The 23,649-nt window shown below is 38.7% G+C and overlaps 1 long non-coding RNA gene across 8 annotated transcripts; it reads right to left on the bottom strand.

Annotated features, from left to right (window-relative positions):
• Nucleotides 1–4,512: 4,512 nt before the first annotated feature.
• Nucleotides 4,513–21,852, bottom strand: LOC148006662 (uncharacterized). Of its 8 annotated transcripts, XR_015671217.1 has the most exons (7): nt 21,730–21,830; nt 16,886–16,954; nt 16,497–16,720; nt 14,828–14,911; nt 13,959–14,159; nt 5,479–5,776; nt 4,519–4,776 (listed from the first exon to the last, which is right to left on the bottom strand). It is a non-coding gene; the product is annotated as an uncharacterized LOC148006662 (long non-coding RNA). The 8 variants fall into 8 exon arrangements; XR_015671218.1 differs by lacking the exon at nt 16,497–16,720 and having other exon boundaries at nt 4,513–4,776; nt 5,479–5,710; nt 21,730–21,839; XR_015671215.1 differs by lacking the exon at nt 16,497–16,720 and having other exon boundaries at nt 4,518–4,776; nt 21,730–21,852.
• Between the last annotated feature and the right edge of the window lie 1,797 nt (nt 21,853–23,649).

The following is a 23,649-nucleotide window of genomic DNA, read 5'->3' as shown; positions in this document are numbered from 1 at the left end:
CACAGAAAGACATACATGGTATGCACTCATTGATAAGTGGCTATTAGCCCAAATGCTTGAATTACCCTAGATGCCTAGAACAAACGAATCTCAAGACGGATGATCAAAATGTGAATGCTTCACTCCTTCTTTAAATGAGGAAAAAGAATAACCTTGGCAGGGAAGGGAGAGGCAAAGATTAAAACAGAGACTGAAGGAACACCCATTCAGAGCCTGCCCCACATGTGGCCCATACATATACAGCCACCCAATTAGACAAGATGGATGAAGCAAAGAAGTGCAGACTGACAGGAGCCGGATGTAGATCGCTCCTGAGAGACACAGCCAGAATACAGCAAATACAGAGGCGAATGCCAGCAGCAAACCACTGAACTGAGAATAGGACCCCCGTTGAAGGAATCAGAGAAAGAACTGGAAGAGCTTGAAGGGGCTCGAGACCCCATATGTACAACAATGCCAAGCAACCAGAGCTTCCAGGGACTAAGCCTCTACCTTAAGACTATACATGGACTGACCCTGGACTCTGACCCCATAGGTAGCAATGAATATCCTAGTAAGAGCACCAGTGGAAGGGGAAGCCCTGGGTCCTGCTAAGACTGAACCCCCAGTGAACTAGACTGTGGGGGGGCGGCAATGAGGGGAGGTTTGGGAGGGGAACACCCATAAGGAAGGGGAGGGGGGAGGGGGATGTTTGCCCGGAAACCGGGAAAGGGAATAACACTCGAAATGTATATAAGAAATACTCAAGTTAATAAAAAAAATTTATTTAACTTTTATTTATACTCCCAATTTTATCCCCCTCCCAGTCCACCTTCTGACTGTTCCATATCCCATACCTCCTCCCTCTAACACTACCCAATCTCCAAGAGGATGACCCCATCCCACACATCCCCAACCCCACTTGACCTCTCTATTCCCTAGGGACTCCAGTCTCTTGAGGGTTAAGTGTATCCTCTCTGACTGAACCCAGACCCTGCAGTCCTCTGCTGTGTATTTTTAGGAGCCTCTCATATCAACTGGTGTATGCTGCCTGGTCTGTGGTGCAGTATCTGAGAGATCTCAGGGATCCAGGTTAATTGACACTACTGGTCCACCTACAGGGTTACCCTCCTCCTCAACTTCTTCCAGCTTTTCCCTAATTCAACCACTGCGGTCAGCAGCTTCTGTCCATTAATTAGTTAGGTGTATCTGCATCGAACTCTTTCAGCTGCTTGTTGGGTCTTTGGAGGCCAGTCATGATAGATCCTTTTTGCAAGCACTCCACAGCCTCAGTAGTAATGTCAAGACTTGGGGCTTCTCCTGAACTCATTCTGACCCTGGGCCTGTCATTGGACTTCCTTTCCTTCAGGATCTTCTCCATTTTTTTCCCTGCAGTTCTTTCAGACAAGAACAATTATGGGCCAGATTTTTTGACAGTGAGGCAGTGGCAACTCCATCACTCACTTGATGCCCTATCTTTTTGCTGAAGTTGGCTCTACACTTTCCCTTTCCCTACTGTAAGGCATTTCATCTAAGGTCCCTCCCTTTGAGTACTGAGAGTCTCTCACCTCACAGGTCTCTGGTACATTCTGGAGGATCCCACCCCCACCCCCTACCTCCTGAGGTCGCCTGTTTCCATTCTTAGTGCTGGCCTTCAGGGCTTCAGGTCTTTTCTGCCACCTAATACCTGATCATGTTCCCCTCTTCTCCCTGTCCTCTTTCCAACCCAAGACTCTCCCTCCCTCCTTCCCCCTCCTGTGATTGCTTTCTTTTCTCTCCCAAGTGGAATTAAGGCCCTTCAGCTTACTTACCTTTTTGATTTGTATGGACTTTATCCTGGGTATTCTGTACATTTTTGAGCTAATATCCACTTTTTAGTGAGAACATACTATGCATGTCCTTTTGGATCTGAGTTAGCTCACTCAGGATAATATTTTCTAGTTCCATTTACTTGCCTACAAAACTCAGGATATCCTCTTTCTTAGTATCTGAGTAGTATGGTATAAATGTTTTTGTTATTGTTTTCTTTTTACAGTTTATATCTCTAAATGGTTTGCATGTGTGTTTTTAAAATAAATCCTAAGCATTTAAGATATATATATATACTTATTCATATTATGTATGAGTAACTCAAGCTGATCTGATTTGTGTAATCTTGAAACTACCATAATTACCCACATAAATATCAAATTACTTTCTACTATGTTCTCATTATTTCTAAGCATAGATGCTCTCTTCAATGTCATTCTTATTTACTGAACACCACTAGGCGTATATTGTGTGCAGGAGAGCTGTCAGCCCTTTAAGCATGTCGTGTATATGAGACATTTGCCTCAAATACTTTCTATCTGAAAAACAGCCGGGTTTTCTATTGAATTGGATGGGACTCTGAAAGGTTCTCTTCTGCTCATTAAGGTTTGGTTTAGTGTAATGTTTGTTCAGATTGTACTATGACACTTAATCGTGCTTCTTAACTAGACTGCACTTAGATTCCCAGAGGAGACAAGTGGTGGTGTTTCCAGAGGATCCACTGCCAATAGGAATGGGAGCATCTCTGGAACTGGAGTATCAGACTGATTAGAGAGGAGATAGTAAGCACTAATGTGTGTCTGATCATCTTCCTGACTGCTGCAATGGGACCAGTCAGTCCCCTCAGTATCCTCTTCTGCCATTGTATGTAGTTTCTCCTCAAACTCTAATATGAAATAATCCCTCATTTGCTTCATTCCTAGTATTTTGTCATAATAACAAGAAAAACAACTGCTACAATTATTGGCTGTAAAATACACATGTCACATCCCCTAAAACAGACGGGGTGGGAGGGACCTACAGTTGTTGAACTCCTAATATGTATCTTTACTATGTAAATAAAATGCTAGCCTATGGTTACTTTTCCCTTCACCATTCCACTTTTCAAGGATTTACTACATGCTGTGTGTGTTGTCTGTACTAATGTATCACTTATTTCATAAATTTGTGCGGTAGCTTAAAATACGTAGCTTTCAAAACAATTTGAATATAAGAACAGTAAAATTCACACCTCTGTGCTGCTCCCAACTTTGTGGCTACCTTTTCTTGACATCTGCAGTTGATTGACAAGCTTCCCTACAATTCAATCACACCTAGAAACAGTGTTACTTTATCTGAAAAAAAAAGGAGTTTTGCAGACCGATGTGTAACCTTATAAGATATACAGGAACTATTTACTTCATTATGTAAACCACAAAACTTGGGTTTCAATAGTAATGGATCATCAGTCCTAAGGAATACAGCACTCTCGTGAAGGATATTGGCCAAGTGTAATTATTGTGTAGGTGCATGTAGGACATCTCTGTACCTTCTATTGATTTTTGGTGAACATATGCCTACAATTAAAAATTGGACTGTTTTAAAAATTTAATTTATATGATTTGAGTGAAGAGGATAGGTGACCATTGTTGTCTTGGAAGATGCCCTTGGTTGTCTAGCAATTCCTGAGGTTCCTCATGGAGATCATATTTCCCAGTTGCCATGGTAATACTCCTTAACTAATTACCCAGAGGCTGTGCAGAAATATTCTCTGCTCAGAAACTAATACATTGTGTCTATTTCTAAGTGTGATAAATACCAATGTGTTACATAACAATGAGGCTTCACTTAGATTGAAGAGTCATAGAATAGACTATTATAGAAACTCCTCATTCTTGGCAGGGTTAAGGGTCATATTTTCCCAAACTGTTTCACCAAATATTCCCTAATGTTAGGAATTCTTTTAGTTACAAACAAAAGTATACCTAAAGACTTTTTTTTAAAAATCATCTTTAAAGGGCTGTAATGATTCTAACATGGAGATAGTTAATTTTAAAGGCAAGGTCAAATAATTGTATGTGGTGATAAATAGTATAAACATATGGAAAAATGTAAAACTATATAGTCACTTTGATGATTCCAAATGCCAAGGAAAGGGAAAGAAAAACTTTTGCAGCTGAACTCTTAATAATCTACATACTCAAAGATAGAAGTCCAGTTAAGTGAAATAGCACCCAGTACACAAGATAGAGGCTTGGTGTGCTTGGCTTACATACGAAGGAGTCAGTTTTCTTGATGATCATAAATAGAATCTAGTAAATAATTTTCAATGAAGAAATATGATTTGACATAAGGTTGAAAATTATTACTCTGACTGTGGTATGGCGACATCCAGCAAAGAAAAAGGAAAGTAACAAAGGAGTAAATATACTGTTGCTGTAAAATTACAAAAAAAATGTTGTCGTTTATCCCACACTAGTTCCAGCACCGTAGTGCCCCAAGATATCTGGTAGATATCTTCATCTCAGTCAGCAAAGCCTCTCACCCGCTCTGTTCCACCCCATATCACATTGCCAATGGCTTCTCTCTGAGCCTGGCAACAATGTCTACCCATCTAGTTCCCAAGGCATGTTGCCACCATGTCAATAATATAAATCCCAATTTCCATGGCAGCCTAGTGTCTCCAGCCACTACATACTCTCTTGAACTTAAATCGTCACATGAAAGTACACACAACAAAATAACCTCTGATCTAATTGATAAGATATAATTGCCAACCTAGACATACAAAGCCCTGTACACATCCATCCCTTAAGAATATTCATAAGAACCTGTAAGTATGCAGAGAGGAATCTCAACATCAGTCTCCATGTTCTCTCCACTGCTTCCTCTGACTTGCTCCAGTCTTCTCCTCTGTCAAAAACTTTTCTCCTGCCCATCCTTTCTTCTCGTCCAATGACAGGCCTCATTTTATCTTGTACCTGCATGACATCCTACAACACTGATCAACTATGAACATATGAATTGAATTTGGGGGATACTGAAGTACCCAGAAACACAGAAAATAAATACATCACGGATAACAGGTATGTAAAACCCAAGTAAAGTTGTATTGCCCTGGAAAACCCATTCTAACTGTATATTCACAGAGAATTTTGGACTACATGAGTGTTTGAATGCCTTCTTAAGCCTGCTATGTGATATTTTCACTTGTAAGTAAATTAGGATAAAGTAAGCTTAGTTTCTTAGAGAAACAAAGAAGAAGAAAATACAGAAATCTGTTACAAAAATCAGGAGATTAATAAAAGCCCAAGACATTGTATTGATGGACACTTACTTTTCAGAGGCCTTTTTTTAATTAAAAGACTTCTTAAAAATTTTTTTAGAATCTTGCACACAAGTAGTGTGTGTGTGTGTGTGTGTGTGTGTGTGTTATCTCTAACTGCTCTCCCATTCTCCCTTCCACTCACTCTCTTCCTTTTGAACTATTATTGCTACACACAGAGAGCAACCCACACACACATACAAATAGCCTGATGAATCCATTTAGTTTGCTCATGTGTCTATAGATTAGGTTTGAAAATTTGAGACTAAACAACCCTTTAGGGGTACCATTCCTAGAAAAGATTGATTCTCCTTCTCTTGGAAGCCTTTAATTTTTTATACCTCTTCGTCTAGGAGTAGAGCCTTGTGAGATTTCCCCTCATTTACCTTGGATTGTCCACTGGTATTCAGTTATTATCTAGATGACCATATTGTTGAGAGTTGATGGATGTACATTTCTTGGAGCAGATGTCCTGGTCCTCTGACTGTTACATTCTTTCTTTCTTTCCCTCTGCCATAATGTTGGAAGTCTTAGATGTTGAGTTGTATTGTAGATGTATCAGCTGGCGTTGGGTACCACATATCAGTTGTTTTCTTTGTTTTGACCAATGGTGGATTGCTATTTGAAGGAAGACTGAGTCAGCCTTTACAGATTTGATAGAGACCACATACTAATGAAAGGAAACTGGAAAATCAGAAAGAATTTTTGTATCAGTATTCCCAAATAGGTCTTGTTCTTATCTGTCCCTTCCAAACTCAATAACTATCTGATGACCTGCTCTCCACATGTTTCTCATTCTCCATACTTCTTTCATTTTTCCTAAATTTCTTTTTTAAATTCATTGAGAGACATAAACTCTGTATCTTAGAATTCAAAGAAATCTTTGGTTATATCCCATTAACAATGACATCTTACTGAAGGACTAAGACCAGAGTCATGCATACCTACTTGCTGTCAAGAATGCTTTGGGTTCTCTTGCCTCATAGCTTCTCTTGTATATATATATATATATATATATATATATATATATATATATATATATATATATATATATATACATATATCTGTGTATCTTAGAGATAGAGATAGTCTTGTATATATACTCATTTATCTATGTATCTTAGAGATAGAGATAGTCTGTCCTAATATTGGCAAACAAGACCCCAAGAAATCAGTACAACTTTTTATATATTACTACTGCTTTAGAAACTTATTTTTGTCCTTGACCCATGAATTTTATGCTTTCTATTGTCATGCATAAAACTACTGCAATGTAACTTGTTTCCTTCCACATCAATCAGAGCCTTCGCAGTCTGACACTTGTTACCAGGGAAATCTGACTATGGAGGTAGAAGGCACTCTTTCCTTCATCTCATGCTAGACTTGGGACACTTTTCAATATATTCTTGCTGTATTTCATAGGTAAAGTGAGTTTATAAATTTCTCTTCCTCCATTTTTAACAAGAATTCTTCCTACCTCTCATATTTTTTTTCAATTCATTTTTTTTGTTCTTCCTTTAGGGGAATGTGTGTACAGACAGAATGTATCATTGAGAGGTTTGCTACAAAATAAATGAGTAAGGCTTTAAATACCAGTTTTGACTCCAAACAACCAGGTATGCTTGGGAAACATAATTCACTTGCTTTGAATGTTCTGTCTTAAGTTCTCTAAGGAAGTTGCACTTTTATCAGAATTCCTGCAGACTCCATAACTTTGCTTGATTAAAATACTACAATCCTAGAAAGATGGAGTGTTACAAGTTGAGATGTAAAATTATTTTGTTGTATATTAAGGTTATTGATAACACGTGATTCCAAAATTTTGTCTGCCATAATACACTTTTTTTCAGGCTGTTTCACTAAGCTTAGAAGATTGTAAGCCTTCATAAACCTCAACTTTAAAAATGCAATAACAACTGAATCCCAATGCCAAGCTAATGCCTTTGTTGATTCCTTTACTACACGTGTTGTTTTTAGCTTTCTTTGCTCTGTGTATATAGAAGTTCATGTAACCCTTTCCATGGCAGAACTTGTCATATAGATTCTCTCAAGTTCATTATACCAAGCCATCTGCTACAGAATACACACGTTTTTCTTATCCCCTTAAAGCAGAGTTGTTATTTAACATTTACAATTGTCAAGGACACAAGTGTTATGGATCAAATAAACAGGGAAGAAACATTTTTATTCACAATTATTAAATATTGACCAAGACTATTAATGAAAGTTTTTCACAAATCTGTATTAATAAAAGATAAGAAAGCTATTTTATTATTTTACCTTGCATATAAAATAACAGTTTTCATTAGTATTTTTATACTGTCATCAAAATAGACAACTTATATGTCAAAGGAATAGAAGGCAAGTCTTGTTTTAGAGCAAATGTGAATAGACATGGCTTGGGAACATACATGTAAGCCTCCCAAAATAGAATGTTCCAGTGGAGTTTTATTGTAACAGAACAAAAGGAATTGTAAATCAATCTGCCTAATACATACATTGGTGGGTACATCAAATAAGGGGGCTACAGCAAGAAGGGGGAATCTATTCTGTAGTTTAGATGCTATCTGATGACATTCTTAACTTTTTGGGTGGCTAGAATCTAGTGGTCCATTAAGTTAATAGACCCCAAAAGGTTTTATTCTATTAGTCATAGGATGTTAGGTCCAACATAGTGATGGGCAAGAAATGATTGTTCAGGACCCCAAAAATAGCCCAAGGTAAGCTAATCAGACTCTGGGTCTGCACCATTCCAACATGTACTTATCAGTGAAGTCCTAATCAGGCAATCAGCATATATGCATATGTATATGAACACCATGCACACACACAAACACACACACAGACACACACACACACACACACACACACACCAATATTTTCCAAATATACACTATAAAGTAGAGAGCTTTTAAGAACTTAAGGATCTAATATGAAAGTAACATAAGGGTTCTGTGGGAAAGAAGGTCAGCTTGATTAGGCCATCTGTCTGCTAAGTGGCACTTTAGAACCCTGCTCTCCCTGGAGACTGGCCACTGGAGACACTATCTTTCTGAATAATTATATTCTGAAGACATAGCTTCTAAGTCCTTGAGAGAAACATTTCCTGGGTTGTAAAACTGACAAGAGGCTGAGAGAAAATTAACACCTCAAAGGAGCAGGGAAAAATGTAATTACTAGTTTCCAGAGTGCTAAAGGAAACGAAAAGTCAGTCTCAGGGCCACTGGATAAGCTGTTTAAAGACCAGAAATGCTGAGAGGACCCTGTCCAAAGATCAAATAGGCTGAGAGGAACCTCGGCACTGTTTCCCCAAATTTCTGCTTTTTACTTGTTTGTCTTGAGCAAAATGTTATGAAGGTTAACAAAACCTGACAGCAAAAGCTATAGCATGAACACAGTTATTAATTTAATTTAAGTCTAGTATCTTACATGGGTGATAAAGATTGCTTTTGGCATTGGAATCCTGGTTTAGGACAACATTTAACATATTCATGTTAGATCAACAGTACATATAGTGTACACATATAATCCTAAGCTCTTTTAGGACAATGTAGTATTTCCTAAATGTTTTCTATACACTTAAGAATGTGCACAAGGAACCTCGATCACCTGACAAGACAGAATATGAGCTAACTACATACATAAATTATCATTAACTGAGTGTGAAGGTACATGCACACAATTTATTTGAAGGTGAAGTAAGGAAAGACAAAAGGAAAGTGGGCATAGGAAGAGTAAGAAAAACATTAAGATCACCTAGGATAGAGTAAAGCTAAGGTCAACGTCATGTAGTAGTGTTCAGTCCAGACTTTTTCAAGGCAATTGTCAGGTGGCACCACCCTGTTTGGGTAATTGAACTGCCCAAGAGCTCTTGTGAGAAGTCATTAGGTAGTAAGAGTGCTTCAAATAAAAGCCTTACTGCTTAAGCTAAGCACATATCCTTAGTCACTGACTCCTTACAGTAGCTATGGGAGACCAACTAGGCAATTAGGTACAGGCACAAGAATCTAGATCAAAAGAAAAAAATGTGGTGTATAAAGAAGATTTATAAACATAGTTTGATTATTTAAACTGGTTAGGTCCTATTTCCTGTGTGCTACAGAGGCTGCTGTCTAAAAAGTTACCAGTGTCTTGGGGCTTTTCATTTCTCAGAGACAAAGAGCTATCATACAAGTATGAGAAAAACACATCTGTTTGAGGAAACAGATATGTTGAGCTGCCCTCCCTTTCAGACAAGCATCTCTTGTAACTTAGGGTTTTTGACTTGGTGGCCCTTTAAAAATGGTGATGTATGTCAGTCACCTCATTAGAATTTAAGGAAAAAAAGTAGTTGAAACCATTTCTGTCTAAATCTCTTTTGAGTCATGACTTTCTACCAGGTTTTTTCCCCATTAATTGGGTTTAAGAAGATGCATATTTCAATTTCAAGTTAATAAAAGGGATGGATGTTTAAAAACAAGAAGCAACCAGAATTAAATGCCCAGCAAAAGCTTTTTTGACATGTCTAAGAAATTTTAACAGAGTTCACTTAGAGAGAGTTCAGCCGTCCTGAATTAAGAGTGAATTCCTGACTGAATTAAAAAAAGTGGGTCATTCATTTTGATAAGCCCCCAGGCAAGAATTGATGAATTTCCTTTTTAATGGTCACACTAAGTGCAGTCTCACTGCTCTGCTTCATTTAATCAGTGAAGTAAGCCCATGTCTCAATTTCCCCAACCTACTTGGCTCACATTCTGCCTGGTCCTAGATTGGAAATCCTGTGTCTGGTGGCAGTTAGGAGAGCTTTTCTGACCTCAGCTCCTGGTGTCAAACCCACAGCTGGAACTAGGTAACCTCACATGACTTATGAGTCTTTTAAAGGCAGGGATTCCTCTGACTTGAGGAAAAAGGAAAGACCAGAAGCACAGGAATGAACCCAGACACTGTCTGTAATCTCTGAGATGGTAAGAGACATGTGCAAAGGACAGTAAGTGGCCTGAGAAGGACACTTCACTTGACAGCCTCTAAGAAAATAGACAAGGCAAACATATGGCTGCAGAGACTAAGTTCTAACAGTGACATGAATGATCTTATAAGCACAGTCTTTCCTAAGAACCTGCAGCTCTTAAAACATTCATCCTGCCAACTTTTATTTATTCTGACCTTATAAGAACCTAATCAAGAACCCATCTGAGGCATCCTCGACTTGTGCCCTACAAAACTCTGAGATAATAAATGTATAACCATTTGAGATGCTAATTTCATGGTATTTGTTAAGCAGAAATCTAAAAGCAAAAGAATGCAAACCAGAAACCTGAATTATGACAGAGTAGCCCCATATTCACAGGGGATGTGCTCTACTATCTCCACCGAAGGGCTAAAATCACAGCACATTTATGCACTAAGATGCATAGAGTGGCTTCTTTTTGTCATATTTGAGTTGCATGGTTCCCTACTCTTGTTGTGTTAGAGTCATTGTTAAGTAAAATAGGATAACATGAATTGAAGCACTCTGGTTCATACAATTGATCTCCTAACCTGAGACACTTACTAAGCAGCTCAGAGTTCAACTCCTATGTTTCATATTATGCTGTTAACATTTCCATCTCTTATTTTTAGTAACATATAATGTGAGAATGAACATCTTAAGTGGAAAAAAATCAATATACTATGAAACAACATCTAACGATATCAATCTCTATGATACTACTGACTCTAGGACTTGTTTTGAGGATTGACAATATCAAATTTGCAAGATTTTCATGACAGCAGAGCAGGTGACATGATTGGCATCCAAGAGATAGCTTACCATGATACAGAGCTCCTGGGTTCACGGATAGGATCTGTGAACTCAGTTCCAGTCCTACCAGCTACTTTCTTTGTAGCCTTGAGTGCCATCTTTATTCTTTCTGGGACATTTTCTTATCTGTAAAATTCAGAGAAATTATACTACCTCATAGGAAATATTTAAAAATATATACTTTGGAGGCCAGCAGTGGTACCACCCTTTAATCCTAGCATTTGGAGGGCAAGTCAGGTGAATCTCTCTGAGTTCAAGGCTAGTCTGGTCTACAGAGTAAGTTCCTGGACAGTCAAGGCTACAAAATGAATCCTTGTCTTGAAAAACAATAAAATAATAATAATAAATACTTAGGATAGTCTCCGGAAACACAGTGAAGAGCTAGCAATCTCCTCTATAAACTTTACAACCTTAGTCATGACGGAAAAACTGCTCAATGCTAGACAGGGCTGCATTAACAACACACTGCAGTGTGCTCAATTACAGCCAACTTTTCTACTTTCAAACACGTGGTTTAAGAAAAAATTGTAGAAATCATATTTAGTGCTACATAAATGTTTATATAACCTATTTTAAACACTGGTTTATGTTTTAAATATAAAAATTACTTTACTCTCATGTTTTGTTGTGGTTGTCGTTTGTGGGTTCAAAAATCATTTTCTCTGTCTTCCCGGTCTTTGGTGGGAAATTTCTAGTATTTTTTGAGGTAAAGGTTTTGAACTTGACTGTCTCCTGATTGATGTCTGATGGATGCAATAAGCCTGTTTTAGTGTTGGGGGGCATGCTTGCAATGGGGGCCTTAGGAGAGTCAGAGGGGAAATAAAGAGTGAGTATAATTGCAGTCCAGTCTACATCTACATAAAATTCTCAGAGAATAAGTAAAACATTATTAAAATGAAAAAGGAGCTTGTCATGTGAGATTTAATAGGATTAACTCTACTAGGGCTTCTTGGAGCCCTAGACTAGATGAGTAGTTAGCACTGACTTCTACTGGACATCCAGCATATTAACAGAGCAGAGTTCAGGCAAGCCTCCTGAACTCCTATCTAGACTTCTTGTGCACTTTTTATTGTCCTAACGCTCTCATGTTTTATTTCTAATTTCTCTTTCCTGTTGCTGCCATAAGAATTTAAGCTCTAGCATCAGCTTAACAAAGCCAGTGCAGCTTCTCAAAGAACTGTTATTCAAACTGTGGTGAGGAGAACTGAATTCTTTTGGGGGCACTGAGGGAGGATAGAATTTATTTGGCTTACATTTCCATATTGCTTTTCATCACCAAAGGAAGTCAGGATAGAAAGGAACACAGGACAGAATCCTGGAAACAAGGGTTGATGCAGAAGCCATGGAAAGGTGCTTTCTTATAGAAACCAGGATTACCAGTCCAGGTATGGCACCATCCATGATGAGCTAAGCCTGCCCCCATTGATTGCTAATTGAGAAAATGCTTTACAGCTGGATCTCAAGGAGGCACTTTTCTTCCTTTTTCTTTTTAATTATCCTTAACCTTTTCTTTTTACAGTCCAGTCATTGGTGGGGTCAGGGTGAGCAAAAATGGGATGAGGAACTGTCTGAGGGCGGGCCAGGAGGAGAACTGAATTCTTAAGCATGGGACTGAATTGAGAGAAACACCAAATTCCACAAAAATATAAGAGGGTATTTCTGAGTAAGTCTCTGTGAAAGTAGTTCACAGAAAGGAATGTAGAATGGTCAGATAGGGAAGGTATGACTCCATTCTGGTTTTAAGAGAGGCAAAAAGGAAGATGTGAAGAGTGGGCAGGGGATTGGTTTTTCCATCATCTGATGTTAAAGTTCTCTGCGTCATTGACACTAAGACAAAACTGAAGTGTGGGTCAAATTGACAGCCCTTCTCTCTCTCTCTCTCTCTCTCTCTCTCTCTCTCTCTCTGTCTCTCTCTCTCTCTCTCTCTCTCTCTCACACACACACACACATACACACACACACACAAACACATACGAACTTTTAGAGGCAAGAGGTTAAGAGGATCATGAATGATGGGGTTATGTTGTAGAAGGTCTGAGAAGTATTAATCTGTATCCATAGTTACCAACAGGAAGAACAGAGGTCAGGCTCAGTTAGTCAATGGATGCTGCCACTTACGCCATTCCCTTATTCATGCAAAAGCTGTGCATGTGCTACTTCTCTTAATATAAAATGTAACTTTGAAGGGGATATTATGAGCTAGAAGATAAATATTTTAGAGATAAGCCTTAGAAATCGGGGGGGGAGGACAGGGAGGAGGTATGGGATGTGGAACAGTCAGAGGGTGGACTGAGAGGGGAATAAAATCTGGAGTGTAAAAATGAATACAAAATTTGAAAGAAAAGTTAATTTGGAGACTTTACTCTTGAATGCTCGATATAATTGTGTGCATTGTACAGTGCATGCTATTAAGCATTCAATATACATGGCTACTCTACCAGGGTCAAAGAGCAGGAGCAATAGAGAAAGAAAGAAAGATTACTTTGGAGAAGTGGGTTGATGTGTATGTTTATGACTGGACTGTAAAAAGAAAAGATGAAATATAATTAAAATGAAAAAGAAAAGGAAAAATGCCTCCTTAAGATCCAGCTGTAAAGCATTTTCTCAATTAGCAGTCAATGGGTGCAGGCTCAGCCCATCAGGGTGGTTTAAAAAGTCTCTGAATGTTTAATTCTGCTACAATACCATTTTTTTCTTTTTACCCCATATAACAAATGAATATACTGTCTCCAAAAAAAGGAAAGAAAGAAAGAAAGAATTCAGAAATAAAAAGGACTGACTGGGGGCATGGATTATAAGAAAAGTTGGAAGGAAATGTCCATAACATCATATAAGATGCATGCATCTATCAAGGAGGGTGGAAAGAAATTAAAATAAAGATGTTGCGAAGGATAATGAAGATTATTCCTAGAATACAATAAAATACTTTTCCCAAAACAACTTTTAAGTCAAAATAAGCTCAATGTCACTATTAATTTCAAGGCTACAGATAATGTCTTACAACAAGGTTTTTGAAACTACAGAATAGTAAATATGATATTTGGTAAAATGAGAAACCAATGTTGAATTATCCAAATGCTTACTCACTTTAGACTGAAGCAAGGTTATTGCTGTGAGAGCCTGGTGTTAAACATGAAATCATTTTTCCGTGTAACTTTAAGTTAAGAAAGTATGGCAGGGGAACTCTGGCATGTGCTGCTATTCTCATCTGCGTATCATGAGCAGGTCCAGGGTGAAGGTGAGCTTTAGCCTGCCTCAGCAGCAGGATCAAAGTGAGGCTGCAGATGACTGAAAGATAGACAATTTATAAATTTGATAACATGGGCAACTAAGAGAAACAGATTGACAGTCAGCTTGAGTTAAGTACCCACAAGGCTGTGCTTCTTATTGTCCCCTGAGACACAAAGCAAACAAGAACCCGTGCATGAACCTGCTGATGGATGAGGAGTTTGCGACTTCAATTTGTCAGTAACTACCTTGAAATATCCCGGGGATTGTTTTTTTTTTCTCTCAATGGTAATAAAACAGACAAGAAACAGCTTACTGAAACACACGAAAAAGAGGGTACAAAGATCTCTGTGGCTTGAGCTCTACAATTGATGTGTAATCTTAAATAAGTTATCTTAAAACATTATTCTGATTTCAGCTTAGTAACAAAAGAGTGTCATCACATTCAAGAGGACATTATGGGAAGGCCATACATCAATTTTAGACAGGTATTTAAGTTGGGCACTCATTATTCTATGATGAGGTCAAAAGTAGTAAATCACATTTCCACTCTGCTATAGAGATGATGTAAAACACCTATTAGCTCTTTATGACCCTGAGTGTAGAGGAAAGAAGAGAGCAGCAAGCACTACTATTGAATAGGATGACGGTCATCATTCAGCACTGTCCTGGTGATTCCCAAGTGCTCATAAAACTCGAGACATGCATCATGCTGACCAGAACCTTGCCTGTTAGGATGATCAGCAGGAAAAGGGTCCATGTAAGATGCTTCTATCTTCTAACATACAGGATAACTTCTTTTGTGATATAATCTGCATTATAAAATTTACCATTTTAGAATATGCAGCCCAGTTGGATACATGTAAATCTTCAGAAATTGTCCAAAAATCTGTCTAATTCCAGAACATCACTACAAATTATCAGGATGAGGCAACTAGTGTGGACTTTAGCAAAGAGTCGATAATTGAAAGCCCAATCACATTGTGTAATGGAATGCAACCAACAGGGAGATGTGTACTCTTTATAAGAGGAGAAAAAATTCCCCAAGGACAATGATATAATCCAGGTAATTACAGCCCCCAGATATTTAATAGCACTTGCTATAGGTCTAATGACCAGATCAGCCATGAAGACAGAAAACATATTCATTGTCCTTGACTTCAGTAGCTAAAGGTTAAAATCACTTCCAATTCATAGCCAGCCATTGTTGAATTAGCCTGTAAACTCATTCTAATATACTTTTTCAACTTATATAAAGATTCATTCTATAAATTCTGTTACTCTAGAGAACCCTCATTAGTACATCCATCCTCATGTGCACTTATTTGTTGTCAGTTCTATCCAAAGTCCCTGTGCTCACACAGAAGCACGCACAACTTTCCTAGCTCCAAAATTAACAACAGAGAAAATAACAATATTTGGAAAGGTAGCAACTTCGGTTTTCTCAAATGTTCTCTAAATCTTTGTCTCAGAGAAAAAAAAACAATAACTATTGTGGTGGTTTATATATGCTTGCCCCAGGGAGTGGCTACATTAGGAGGTGTAGCCTTATTAGAGGAGATGTGTCACTGTGAGTGTGGGCTTAAATACCCTCAACCTAGCTGCCTGGAAGAGAGTCTCCTCAAAGCAGCCTTCAGATGGAGACAGAAAACTCTCAGCTCTACCTGTACCATGCCTGCCATCATGCTGACATGTTCCCACCCTGAGGATACTGGACTGAATCTCTGAACCTGTAAGACAGAACCAACTAAATGTTCTTTTTTATAGGAGTTGCCTTGGGTATGGCGTCTGTTCATAGCAGCAAAACCCTAACTAAGACAGAAGTTGGTACCAGGAATTGGAGTACTGCTGTGATAGGCCTGCCCATGTTTTTGTTTGGAAGAATGTGGATTTAGGGACTTTGGATTTGCAAAGACATGGGATGTGTTTTAAGTGGGCCATCCTAGTGAGAATATGAAAGACTTTGTTGCTGTGAGTGATTTGAACTGTGCAGACTTGGCCGAGGGAGGTTTCATTGGAGAATAACATCATTATGTGGTGTAGAAAATGTTTTTGTAGTATTTTGATGAAGAACATAGATAGTATTTGCCCTTCTCTGAAGAGTTTGTCTGAGGCTAAGGTGGAAAGACTCCAATTAATTGTATTGACAAAGGAACTCTCAGAAATGCCAATCATAGACTTTGTTCTCTGGTTAAGTCTCATGAAGAACATTTTTTTAATTTTATTTATTTATTTATTTATTTATTTATTTATTTATTTATTTATACACTCCAGACTTTATTCTTCTCCCACCCCACCCCTGCCAGGGATCCACATCCTATACCTCCTTCCTGTCACCCTGCACTCTCCTTTCCCCCATCTCCACATCCCCACAAGGATGTCCCCACTCCATCAAACCTCAAAACTTCCTCAGGCCTCCAGTCTCTTGAGGATTAGGTGCATCTTCTCTGACTGAACCCAGATCCATAATTCCTCTGCTGTATATGTGTTGGAGGTCTCATCTCAGCTGCTGTATGTTGCCTGGTTGGTGATCCAGTGTCTAAGAAATCTCTGGGGTCCAGGTTGAGACTGCTAGTCATCCTACAGGGTCACCCTCTTCCTTAGCTTCCTCCAGCTTTTCCCTAATTCAACAAGAAAGTCAGTAGCTTCTGCTCATTGCTTGGACACACATATCTGCATCTGACTCTTTCAGCTGGTTTTTGGGTCTTTTGGAGGGCAGTCATGTTATGTCCCTTTATGTGAATGCCCCATAGCTTCAGTAATGGTGTCAGGTCTTGGTGCCTCACCTTGAACTGGAATCCACTTTGGACCTGTCACTGGACCTTCTTTTCTTAGGCTCTTCTCCATTTCCATCCCTGCATTTCTTTCAGACAGGAAGAATTATGGGTCAGAGCTTTGACTGTGGGATAGCAATCCCATCCCTCACTTGATGCCCTGTCTTTCTGCTGGGGGTGGATTCAATAAGTTCACTCTCCCCCTGTAGGACCTTTCATCTAGCCCCCCCCCCACACACACATACACACTTTGAATCCTAAGAGTCTCTCACTTCCCATGACTCTGGTATATTCTAGAGGGTCCTCCCAACCTCCTTCCTCCCGAAGTAACCTGTTTCCATTGTTTCTGCTGGCCCTCAGGACTTCATTTCTTATCCCCCACCCAATACCAGATCAAGTTCCCCTCTACCCCACCCCCTCTCCTTTCCCTTCCCCTTCCTTCCCTCCCTTCCCACTTCTTGTTGCTTTCTTCTCCCTTCCAAGTGGAACTGAGGCATCCTCACTTGGGCCCTTCATGAAGAACATTTTAAACAGGCATAGCAAGCTGTGAAATTATATATATATATATATATATATATATATATATATATATATATATATATATATTAAAGGGGCTACAGGAAGTGAAATGGAGCTGAATCCTGTGTTCAAGGGTATTAAATTGAATTAAGGAATTGAGGGAATGGTGAACTTGAAACAAGATTCCACCCAGCAAAGTTTGGGTCCAGGTTTGGCAGAACAAGCCTTTAATCCAAGGAGGCAAAGGCAAGCAGTTCTCTAAGTTCAAGGCCAGCCTTGAGCAGAGCAGATTCTAGGTGAAAAAAAGCTTAAGTACTAGCAAGGTGGTAGGTGCCTTTAATCCCAGCATTAACAGGAGACAGAGCCATGGAGATCTTTGAGTTTAAGATCAGTCTACAGGACAAGTTCCAGGAAAGCCAAGCTTAGGCAGTGAAGGAGTTGGTAAACAAAGGTGGTGATAATGTAATAAAATAGGAGGGGGCATGTTCTACCCCAGCAAGCAGCAGAACTCTGAAGCTTTGGCTATGTGGCTCTGGCTTTAAAGTCAAGAACAGAGTGGACTATTGGTACAATTGATGCTAGTTAGCTGGGGCTAAGAAATTAGCAATAACTAAGAAGAGACCAGCAACATTGAGAAAAAAAATCTGAGACGAGTGCTTTCCGGGAGCATAAAGAAGCTGTTCCAGAGATAGTCAAGGTTGTACCTTATCCTGCAGCTGAAATTGGTAATGTTTAAGAATCACCCAGGTTTTGAAGGGATGAAGGAGTTCTGAAGAGCAGCTGAGGCTTGGCTCCGTGAGAGGCCAGAGAAGGCCATTGGTGAAGGTGCAGCCTCAGCTGCAGTTGATGACCCAAGACATGCAAAGAAGTTAAGGCTTAGCACCATGAAGAGAGTCTATGAGAGGCTATTGGTGAAGCTTAGCTGCAGCAGAACACCCCAGTGTGTTGGAGATGCCAGTTCAATGGGATGATCACCACTAGCAGCAGTGGAGTGGAGTCAACCAGAGTATAAAGTGTTACAGAGAGAAGAGCTGGAGCATGACACAAGCCCTTTGGAGGAACCCAGAATATCATGTGTGGATCCCAGACATTGGAACAGGAAGCTGCAACATTGAAGTTGCCTTGGACACCCCATGATATTCAAGATGCCAAAGCTGTGGGCTATCTGCTGATAGGGAGTGGAACCAGCCCAGGAGAAAGAAGTTTGTTGCAGTCAATAAAGATGAAAAAGGAGTTGGAAATCTGAAGACCACTTTGACATCAGACATGGATGCACATGAACCTCATTGCTTGGATGCATTACTGCTTGTTCCTGCCTTGCTTTGGGGATTACAGTTAAGTGATTAGATGAATCTCAGTAGAGACCTTAAGATCTGGACTTTTAACATTGTTGAGACTGCTATAGACTAAGGGAGCTTTGGAAGTTGGACTAAATGTACTTTTTATTATGCTATGAATGGAGAGTTGCCTTGGTCATGGTGTCTGTCCACAGCAGTAAAACCCCAAGATAACTACTAAAAGTGATCCAGGAGATCTTGCCTCATCCACTCCTTCCACTGCTATTCCTCTGGTTGTTTATAGTCTTGAGTTCCTCAGTTTTTCATCTCCAGAAAGCTCATCCTAGTTCTCTCACTGATGGTTGAGTTCACTGCATCCAATTATCTTTAGGTATTTTCACAACCTGGCTCTGTTCATGCAGTATCCTCCTCCATAAGGACCACAGGACTCACTACCTAATTCTCAGGTTTCCGTTAATTGCTTCTTTTTTGGTGAGACTTTCTGCCACAATTCTCCCACAAAATACATTTTCTCCCTCCAGAGAGTCAGTTCAATCTGCGGAGTAGTATCCTGCTACACCAAAATTTTATTCTCATATTGAAACTAACTATATTTACACACACACACACACACACACACACACACACACACGAGACGAAGAAGACATGAAGCCCAGTGTAATAAAGTTTTCTAAAGAGAACAGCACAAATTTGATAAGCAATATCTTAAAAAGCATGTGCAAAAGTACAAAAGAGACTGGCACTGGTCTTCATTATGGCAATGAGGTTCATGTGCATCTTCTTGTTCAGTGGCTTAGAAAATGATGTGCATGACTTTAACCTCCTGTCTGTGCCAAAGTGAGGGACATCCAGGTTTTCACATCAGCTTGACTCAGGTATTGAGTCGAAGTGGAGATGGCTCCTTATGCAAACTGCTAGCAATCGAATGTCAAAAATGAAAGCAGGCACTCTATATAGCACCTTTCCAGGATTTCATCCTCATCTAAAACAGGATTTATATACAACTATAGCAGCAGCAACAGCAGCATTTTTCTTAGTGTATATAGAATGCAAGTAGTGTGGAAAAGACCAAAAATGCTTCTCTGGTTATAGTTGAATCCAATTATCTCTACTCAAATAGATCCAGGTGGCAGTGGTCACAGCACACATTCCCTGTTACCCACCCCAATGTTCTGGGTTCCCTAATGAAATGCACACGCACACGCACATACACATGCACACTCACAAACCCAGCGTTTATACCTTTATATGCCTTAAACTGCTCAATGGCTGGCCCACTTCCTAAACTCCACGTGGCTGATCCACTCTCCGTTATTCCCACATTATTACTTATAAAATCTATATTTCATCTGTGCTGCCCTAGACCCAGTCAGGGAGCCCTCTTGGCACTGCCTTCCCCCTCCACTCCCCCGCTCCTCTTGGTGTCTATGTTCCTTGCCCTGCAGCACCTTTTACAGGCACAGTGTCTTTCTTCCCTGGCATCATGACTCTCTCTTCCTCTCCTTCCTTATCTTTGGTCCCTTCCTTAGGAATCCTAAACTCCTGCCTCTGTCTCCCTGTCCACCAATTGACTGTTGACATCTTTATTAACCAAGCAGAACCAACTTGGGGAGGGACACTGCAAACATTTTTGGGGAACCTAATTAGCATCAGAATACAAGCCAGCTATATCTGATGTGTATGTAGTATGCTAGATCATGGTCCTTAAACAGTACTTGTCAGGGAGTGAATTTGCAGTCGTAGCCGTGTTGATAAATAAACTCATCTGCATGATAAATTTCTTGGATTTCGTAGGAACTAAACATTTGTTGAAAGAATGACTACACTGAAATATCTGACAACAAAGCATTTCAAATGCTCTCCTCTAAAATAAGAAACTCTTAGAAAGAATGCATGCATCCTAACCACTTCTCTATCAGACAAATTAAATCTTTGGAAAATTGGTACTCCAAGTGGATTAGCATTATTTATAGCAAATTTGCATGCAAGTGCATGTAAGCTGTTTTTCAACAACCCTATAAATATTACGATTTATAGATTTTTTTTAACTCAAGTTAATATTATCCCATAAAATCTCGAAATTAATGGGGCAGCCATTTTGAAGTTCCACAGTCTTTGGATGTTGCAAGTCCCAAACTTCTAACACAGAGAATTATTTGGTCAGTGATCATGAGCTCACACACATCCCTGATGAACCTAAGGCCAGAAAATTCTTCAGACACAGCAATACTATGGCTGATTTTTAAAATTTTTAAATTTATTGTCATCAAAACCTATCTTTTTAAAAAAAATAGCTGTGACCATGACAGATTCTAAAATACACAGCAATATTTTTGTCTGGAATCATTTACTCTTTGAAAAGAAATAATAAATCCTATTAGAAAATGTTTCAATTTAAAAACATCTTGTTGATGTTTCTTCAGTTTGCTGCTTCAGAATCTTATGCTGTGTGTCAATTTTATTTTTAAAACTTAAGTTCTATGGTTATAACTTTAAAACTTTTAATATTTATTTATTATAATTGCTGCCTTACAGATTGTGAGCTTTAATTATCTGTAATGAGCAATGATTTAAAATATGAATATATGACCCTTAGAAAGGAGTTTTAATTTATAACCTAATGTTACTTTTACTTGCAATCTATTAAAATCCAGGATCCCTGAAGTTTATTGCTAAACTATAGATTTGTGTGAGAAGAGAGAGGTCTTAGACAGGAACAAAATCTCACAATGAATTGTTTATGTTCCTGTAATATAGCAAACTCTAAAACACACAGAAATAAAATATACTGAAGACACTTAAACCAGGTTTATAACCCTGCCATTTCTCTTATTTATGAATAAATAACTGTGATATCTGCTTATTGTATATTTCACTGGAAGATCTTTTTATTTCTTTTTTTTTTTTTTGGATCTTTTTTTTTTTCGGAGCTAGGGACTGAACCCAGGTCCTTGCGCTTCCTAGGTAAGTGCTCTACCACTGAACTAAATCCCCAGCCCCCTTTTTATTTCTAATATAGGGAATTATATTCTTACTGACTTGAGTAGCAGAAAAGCAACGACAGAAATTCTTTACAGGAAGAACAAATGAGGACATAGTCCCTAGCAGTCCACTGAAAGATGTCATTTAAAGCTCTTCTTCAATGATGGTGTTTAAAATTCTGAAGGTGTCATAAACTCTCAGAATGTCAGCCCCAAGTTCTAGAACTTAAGTGTTGTCATCCATGGATTCTTAGTATCTAATGTAAGGGGGTGACCAGGTCTTTCATCTCTATAACCATAAAAATGTGTTTTTAGTATTTGACAAATATCCTTTTGTTGCCCACACCAGAGAGATTTAACTCTCAAATCATAATGCCAGCATTTTACAACAATAGATAGCTTTCGCACTTCCCATCCTTTAGCAAGTTTTCTGAAATAATCTTTCCCTTACAAATATATCCAATATATCAGTCTTGCCTATGACCATGCCAAGCAGCTGATAGGGAGAGATAGTAAATGAAAGAAAGTAATAGTTGAATGTAGGTAATAATGTGTAGTTGGAGAACTCTTACATCTCCATAAATCTTATCTGTGATGGACATTATTAGGTCATCCCACTGATGAGCCAACCTCACATGCACAGAGAATCACAATCTCCATCACAACTCTGAGAGGCAAAACAGGACCTCATCAGAGACCAAGACTGAGTTAAGTCAGCATTTTGTCAGCCCTTTTGAATGTTTTAAAATCTTGTCCAACATGTTAAAATTGAATTCTCAGTCTTTTCACTGCACTTGAAACTGTATCCAACTTATCACCTGAAAGTGCTTTAGGAGGTCAGGCAGCTTCTGGCAGACACCCTCTGCCAGCCATACATGAACCTTTCTGTGTCTTCTCACACTTTTGGCTCACTCACTATCCCTACCAGAATCGTCATTTACTCCTTCTTATCCAGATGGGAGCAGGCTTCCAGAATATTGTGTCTAATTCTACATTCATAAAAATATGTAACATTAGTCAACCTAATTGCTTAAGTTATCATGTTTATTCCCTTTTTCTTATCTACTATGCTCTAAAATAAAACCTAGAAAGATTACTTCTTCATTGAAATCTCTCAGGTCCCTACAAAAAGGAGTGAAATTTGCATGCATGTTTAATTTCCACTGACTTTAATCCCATAAAAACTTACGTGTGTGTGTGTGTGTGTGTGTGTGTGTGTGTGTCTGTCACAGGCTTAGTTATAAATATGATATATTATATTTATGTTCTTAGTTATATATAACAATATATACTAGCATTGTATTTTATCTTTGTTGGTTAAGACAGAATATATGGTAACTGAAAGAAAATAAAATGAGAGGATAATCTCACTAGATGCCAAAAAAGCTTTTGACAAAATCTAACATGGCTTCCTGCTAAAAGTCTTAGAGAGAGTAGGGATGCAAGGTATACAACTAGACACAAAAAAAGCAATATACAGCAAGATAATGAACACCAAAATAAATGGAGAGAAATGTAAAGCATTTCTACTAAAATCAGAGACAAGGCTATTCACCCCTCTATACATCTCTTCGATATAGTCCTTGAAGTTCTAGATTGAGTAGTAAGACAACTAAAGGATCTCAAGGGAATACAAATTGGAAAGGAAAAAGTCAAAGTATTACTATTCACAGGTAATATGATAGTATACATACATGACCCCAAAAATTCTAGCAGAGAACTCCTCTAGCTGATAAACACCTTCAGCAAAATGGCTGGATAAAAACTTAACTCAAATCAGTAGCTCTCCTCCACATAAGAAAAACTGGGCTAAGAAAAACTTTAGGGAAAGAAGAACCTTCAAAATAGCCACAAGTAACATAAAATATTTTGGTGTAACTCTTAATCAAGCAAATGAAATACCTGAACGACAAGAATGTCATGTCTCTGAAGAAAGAAACTGAGGAAGATATCAGAAGGTAGAAAGGTCTTCAATGCT

Source organism: Rattus norvegicus, chromosome 2 (assembly GCF_021556685.1).
Source record: "Rattus norvegicus strain SHRSP/BbbUtx chromosome 2, alternate assembly SHRSP_T2T, whole genome shotgun sequence".
Classification (NCBI taxonomy): domain Eukaryota; kingdom Metazoa; phylum Chordata; class Mammalia; order Rodentia; family Muridae; genus Rattus; species Rattus norvegicus.
This window is presented reverse-complemented; position numbering and strand designations above follow the sequence as displayed.